Genomic DNA, 6889 nt, shown 5'->3' on the forward strand with positions numbered 1-6889 from the left:
ATTCTATGGCTGGCTACGAGTACATCAGTATGCTGGATGTTTATCAAGGATATCACCAAATCCTGCTCGCTAAGGAGGATCAAGAAAATGTTAGCTTTATAACTACTGAGGGCACTTACTGCTATAATGTCATGCTTTTTGAACTAAAAAATGCAAGAGCTACTTATCAAAGACTCATGGACAAGATTTTTCAGAAGCAAATTGGAAGAAATATGGAGGTATATGTAGATATTTTCTTATCAAATCTCTCCAAGCGACAGATCTTTGTGCGGACATCAAAGAAACCTGTAGAACTTTGAGAAAGTACGGGCTCAAGTTTAATCCTGGCAAATGTTTATTTGGAGCTAAAAGTGAAAAATTTTTGGGTTATATGGTGATTAAGCGGGGAATAGAAACTAATCCCAGCAAAGTGCAACCATTACAAGATATGACTTCTCCATGTAATTTGAAGGAGGCACAGAGATTGACCGGCCGAATTACTGTCATGTCTCGCTTCATTTCCCGGTCGGTTGATCGGAGTCTCTCCTTCTTTAAGATACTACACTGAGCAATCAATTTCTAATGGGATGAGAATTGCAATAAGATATTTGAGGAGCTGAGGGACTATCTGTCTACTCTTCCTATATTAGCTAAACTAGTAGTAGGTGAAATTTTATGGATTTATTTATTAGCTAATGAACATGCTGTGGGTTCAGTATTAGTGAGGCAAGAGGGAAGAGAGCAACAATCTGTATACTTTTTGAGCCATTTATTAAAAGGAGTCGAGTGTCGCTATACTGCGCTCAAGAAGTTGGCGTATGGATTGGTCTTAGTCGCTTGAAGGTTGCGTCTTTACTTTTTATCACATTCAATTATCGTATTAACTAATACTACCTTTGGTCGAGTACTGATTAACCCAGAGGCGTCCGAAAGATTGATCAAATGGACGACCGAACTTAGCGAGTACGATATACAAAACCAGCCTCGACCGACCATATAGGCTCAGGCTCTAGCTGATTACATAACAGAAGTGCAAGGTCTAGAAATTGAAGAAATCTGGAAGATATATGTTGATGGATCCTCTACCCAACAAGGTAGTGAGATAGGTATTCTTCTTATCTCACCCAGGGAATATCTAATACAATTATCTGTGCGGTTAAATTATCGGACAACCAACAATGAAGCAGAATATGAAGCCTTAATAGTATGATTACAAGTTGCTCGACACATGGGAGGCGCCGGGTCTTACTCTATTCCGATTCCAAGCTAGCAGCCAACAATTATTTGATAATTTTGAAATCAACAATGCATGACTCAAGTTATATACAGAGATATTTGATAAGTTAAGAGTGAAATTTCAAGAAGTTATTGTACATAAAATTCCTTGTTCAGAAAATCAGACAGCAGATGAGTTAGCTAAATTGGTCTCTGCCATAATTCCTTGGAATTTGGATAAACCTAAGGAGCAATCATTATTGGTAGCTTGTATTGAGAGGTAGGCTGATTTAAAATTACAAAGCGATTGGAGGGTGCCAATTATCTTATTCTTATAACAGGATATTCTACCAACTGATGAAGAGCAAGCATGAGTATTTAAGAAAAGGGCTAACCGATTTACTATGATTGGCGACCAACTTTACAAAAGAGTTTTTTCTCGTCCTCTACTCAAATGCCTTGTGCCAGAGGATATACAATATATTTTGTAGGAAGCGCATCGCTCTTGTGATAATCATATGAGAGGTCGATCTCTTGTCAGAAAAATATTATTAGCAGGATATTTTTGGTTCACTTTGTAAGAAGATGCTGCTCAACTTGTGAGAACATGTTTGTCTTGTCAAAAACATCATAATATTTATCATCCTATTGAATTATTGAAGACCTCTATGGTATCTTGTCCTTTTGATCAATGAAGTATGGATATAGTGAGACTATTTCCTATGACACCTGCTTAAAGAAAGTTTTTATTGGTAGTTGTGGATTATTTTTCAAAATGGATGGAAGCTGAGCCATTAGTCAGGATTACTGAACATGCAGTTATTAAATTCTTATGACAACGTACTATTTGTAGATTTGGCATCCCACATAAGCTGGTTTCTGATAATGGAAGACAATTTCAAGGCAGAAAAAAAAAATTTCAAGAATGGTGTTGGGGATACGACATTACCCAGACTTTCACCTCTGTGGCTTATCCATAGAGTAATGGGCAAGCAGATGTAATAAATAGAGAAATCATCAGAGGGCTCAAAATTAAATTAGATCATGTTAGAGGAAGTTGGCTGAATGTGTTACCTAGTGTTTTATGGGCATATCGCACCACTCCCAGAGAATCGACGGGTATAACTCCTTTTCATCTGGTCTATGGTGGTGAGGTTGTAATCCCGATCGAAATTGGTGTGCAATTCGATTGGAGACGCTTATATGACGGAGATAATGCTAATCAGCGTTTTATAGAACTTGACTTGATAAAAAAGGTGCGGGACAAGGAAGCAGCTCGGCTTATATCATATCGTCAAAGAATGAGGTAAAATTATAACAAAAAGGTTATCCCTAGATTCTTTCAAGTGGGAGATCTAGTCAGCTGGAAGCACATCAATCTAGTTCGAGATGTTAATAAATTGGAGCTACAGTGAGGAGGACCCTATAGGGTGGTGTAAAAACTCACCTCAGGTTCTTATTATCTTCAAGACACAGAGGGGAGAAATCTTGAGCGGTCTTGGAGTGCAAATCATTTACAACCTTACAGAAGCTAATAAGTATGCCTGTAACCTATTCATGTATTTTGTCCAACTTTTTTTGTACAATTAATGAAAAGTGCATGTAACATTATCTAAAAAGTCTATGCAATCTCCCTAGCAAGTGGATCTGTTCTCCATCAACAGTTGATCGACAACCTTAAGGGGTGACCGGATAGGCAACCTTAAGGGGCGATCGGATAGGTGACCTTAAGGGGTGACTAAAGATTTTAAACCATCAACAGTCGATCAGCGACCTTAAGGGGTGACCGGATAGGCGACCTTAAGGGGCGATTGGATAGAAGACCTTAAGAGGCAACCTGAGACTTTAAACCTTCTATAGTCGATCGGCGACTTGAAGAGGCAACTGGATAGGTGACCTTAAGGGGTGATCGGAGACTTTAAACCATCAACAGTCGATCAACAACCTTAAGGGGCGACTGGATAGGCGACATTAAGGGCGGCTGGAGACTTTAAACAATCAATAGTCAATTGACGACTTTAAGGGATGACTGGATAAGGGGCCTTAAGGGGTGACTGGAGATTTTAAACCTTCTACAGTCGATTGGAGACTTTAAGGGGTGATTGGATAAGCAACCTTAAGGGGTGACTAGAGACTTTAAACCTTCTATAGTCGATTGACAACCTTAAGGGGTGATCGGATAGACAACCTTAAGGGGTGACCAGAGACTTTAAATCTTCTACAATCTATCAGTGACCTTAAGAGGCGACCAGATAAGCGACCTTAAGAGGCAACCAGAGACTTTAAACCTTCAATAGTTGATCAGAAAATTCAGTATCAACTCTGCTTATATCATATCCGACTTGTCTATCTCGTTCGGGGCTACATGCCCGACTGATTTATTATGCAGTCCAGAAGTTCATTATGAAATATTTATATTATGTCCGACTTGCTTATTTTGTTAGAGCTTATATGTCCAACCGGGTTATTATGCAACTCAGGAATGCAATTGTATATATCATAGTCGGTCTGTTCTATCATTCACATTATATGCCCGTTAGGTCTATTACTCAGTCCGGGAAGCCATTACTAACTGTATATATATTATATCTGGCCTGTCTATCTCGTTTGGGGCTACATGCCCGATCGGTTTATTATGCAGTCTAGGAGTTCATTATGGAATGATTGCATTATATCTTGCTTGCTAATTTCGTTCGACATTATATGTTCATCTGGTTTATCGTTGAGTTCGGAAGTTCATCATCAAAGGCTTATATTACATCTAGTCTGTTTGTTTTGCTCAGCACTATATGCTCGAGTGGTGCATGATTCAGCCCAGGAAGTCATCATTAATTGCTTATATAATATTTAGTCTGCTTATTCTACTTGGTAGTCTATATTCGTCTTGTTCATTATTTAATATGGGAACTCTATGAGTGGTTGTTTGCTTAATAGTCGAATATTCAAGATTTTTCTATGTTATCAAGAATTTCTCTATGGAGCATATGATATAAACATATTAAATATTTCAATTTGTATCTTGAGATATGGGTGGTTCTGAAGATGCATGAAGTTACACAGGACAACAGGTGACAGGTACTTGCTAGTTTTCACTGGTATCTCATCTTCTATCATTGTTTTGAATAACAAGTAGACAATATAAAAGTATAATATAGAAATGCATATTCACTCAAACTTGTTTAAGAAATCTTTCGAAAGTTCCTTGTTGAGCCGTCGACGATCTATGAAGAGGGGAGGGGGTTCCTTTGACAAATAATCTCCCTCCCTTAACTGCTGAACAACCCCCTCAACTGAGTCGGTGAAAGTCCCTATAATGCGCCTGACATACTCTTCACCAAATTTGAGGGAGTCTAAATAGGATCTTCATTTGTTTTTCTATCGGTCATCCTCACCTACCTTGTACGTTTGAAATTCATACTGAAGGTTGCCCCTCTCAACCTTGATGGTAGTCTGTTCTACTCTGGAGCGTTCTAGCTCATCTAATAGGGTGGTTATCTGTGAATCTTGGGCTCTTAATTTCTCTTGTTAGTGTAACAATGAGAAGTTTTTGGTGGCCATCTCTTGAGTTAGTTCAGGGGATCTAGAGCCATGCGATAGTTGTAGCCTTTTTAAAAGTGTGATTTTCTGAGCTAAATTTGAAAGAGCTTTATCTTTTAGAGCTCTCTTCACCTTAAGCTTAGACTCATTCCTTTGTAATTGAAGCTCCAAGTTTTTCTTCTTCGCCTCCTGGGACTGTAACAATTAGCGACAATCTTGTAGAGTTTTCTCTATGCTAGTGATAAGCTCGGTTTGTGAATCTATTTTTCCTTGCAATTGAATCATTGCATCACTGGGAATAGTAGGGGCAACCTGTAGCTCTTCCACTCTATTTTTTTAAAACTTTGTTAGCTCTCTCCAGGTCCATAGCTAGTTGGCCTAAATGTAAGTTTGAAGTATAAAATTAGATAAAGTAACAATATAATTATACTTCGTAACAATGAGCTAATGGAATTTAATCAAAAATTTACTACAATAGCATGGCGCACTCAGAGATTGTGTTCATCAGTGCACTCAGAGATTGTATTCCTTTGCATTTGTCTTTGGGCTTGTAGCCATGATTCAACCAATGGACCTTTCATCTTGAGTATCCCATAAGATAGAAGGGAGGTAGACTCTAGTCCTTGTTGGGCTGGTAGCTTGTGGGATTGCTTAAATAGACATGAAGAGCTAGTGGAGGTTGTGGGCCTTGGAGGAGAAGCAAGGGAGAGCTCAGGCAATTGTGACAGAACAAGAGATGGTTGGGCGGATGACGTTGGCCCAGCTAACTCAAGACTCTGATCAGTTACTGGTTCTTTAGGGCATAGGGTAGGTGGATCTCCTACAAGGGGTCTGCCTAGCACGGAGTTTAGTTGGAGGAGGACCTAAGGTTTGTAAAAAAGATGGTGAAGCAGTTGTGGTATCTGATGTTGTCTCAGTGGGAGGAATAACTTGGGGAATCACATGAGACATAGGAATAAGGAGGTCTGACCTCATCATATTAAGTGCAAAACAAGAACAACTATATTTTGGGAACTCAGGTTCTTTACCTCAAGCATAAGAAATCTTGGACAAGGTGATGGGAACTTGCTCGACAGTGGATATTGTAGGTAAATTTGGACCCGAAGCCTCTGTTCAAGGCTTTTTGTGCCTGACGATGAAGGGATTATATGGTTCTGAGGAGCTAGAGGATGGTTCTCGGGTTGGCTCAGCTGGAAGAAGTATACCAAGGGAGGAAGAGGTCTGATTAAGACGATGTTCTTCCAGTAGGTCCTCTCCTAACTTGGTCAAAGCTGCTCTTGTTAATTGAGTATTTCTATACAAGAAGGCTGAGATAATAGCCTCAGATAGGAAAAAGAGTAAGGGTCAAAAAAACTTATATAATAAACAATCGAGAAATGATAAACAATCATTTATAAGGAGAATAAACTTACTAAAAGAAGTACTCAATTCAGTGTCATCCGGATTGAGCCCAAAAATAGATTATAAGCCTTTTATGGTCAACGCGAGTAAGTTATGTTGGTGCAATCGATCTTTAGGGTTTCGATATTTGATAATATACCTAAGTCTGGTTATTTTGACCAAGGGTTGATCCAAACAGGGCTTGATATTTGAAAGACAAAAGTCTAGTCAGAACTAGATGACTAGCAAAGGTAAATCCTAACCAAAGGATAGATAGATGAGAAGTCTACTGAGTGACTAGTCCTGGCTGGAGGTTAGGCAAGGTGGAAGTCCTGGTGAGTGAAGCCATACTTTAATGAGTAAAGCTAGGTAGTGGAAGTCCTAGTGAGTGAAGCCAGACTCTAGTGAGTGAAGCCAGGATCTAGTGAGTGGAAGTCCTGGTGAGTGAAGTCAGACCCTAGTGAGTTAAGCTAGGTGGTGGAAGTCCTGGTGAATGAAACTAAGCCCGAGTGAGTGAAGCTAGGTAGTGGAAGTCCTAGTGAGTGAAGCCAGACTTTAGTGAGTGAAGCTAGGTGGTGGAAGTCTTGGTGAGTGAAGCCAAACCTTAGTGAGTAAAGCTAGGTGGAGGAAGTCTTGATGAGTGAAGTCAGACAATGGAAGTCCTAGTAAGTGAAGCTAGGCAACCCCAGGGGGAGATAACTCTAGGTTATACTTGAATTCTGTTAACATTGTTTTGCCTTATTATTTTATCTATTGTGCTAACTCAGTGTTGCAGGGA

This window comes from Zingiber officinale, chromosome 3A, assembly GCF_018446385.1.
Source record: "Zingiber officinale cultivar Zhangliang chromosome 3A, Zo_v1.1, whole genome shotgun sequence".
Lineage (NCBI taxonomy): Eukaryota > Viridiplantae > Streptophyta > Magnoliopsida > Zingiberales > Zingiberaceae > Zingiber > Zingiber officinale.